Source organism: Penaeus monodon, chromosome 25, assembly GCF_015228065.2.
Source record: "Penaeus monodon isolate SGIC_2016 chromosome 25, NSTDA_Pmon_1, whole genome shotgun sequence".
Taxonomy (NCBI): domain Eukaryota; kingdom Metazoa; phylum Arthropoda; class Malacostraca; order Decapoda; family Penaeidae; genus Penaeus; species Penaeus monodon.
Window position 1 is genome coordinate 2076587 of NC_051410.1, and position 231 is coordinate 2076817.

General features: G+C 31.6%; 1 protein-coding gene across 1 annotated transcript in view; it reads right to left on the reverse strand.

Moving 5' to 3' along the window:
- Window positions 1–231, reverse strand: part of LOC119589298 (proline-rich receptor-like protein kinase PERK2) — a 14580-nt gene that overhangs the window by 1136 nt on the left and 13213 nt on the right. The gene's annotated exons all lie outside the window — the stretch shown is intronic.

Consider the following 231-nt stretch of genomic DNA (forward strand, 5'->3'; position numbering starts at 1 on the left):
AAAAAGCATATTTCCCAAGACATATTTCTCTATTGACATACTCACCTCCAAGTGATATGTTAGGAAAGAGAGAGAAAAAAGGCGAGTTATTTTTCATAATAGCGCTATCAATCACCAGGAAATATTTTATCTATTGGACAAAAAAAGAAAAAAAAATATTCCGGGATCAAGTCGACGAAAAGTATGAGAAGAATGTGTATATTAGATTTTTTTTTCTCTCTCTCTCTGTTC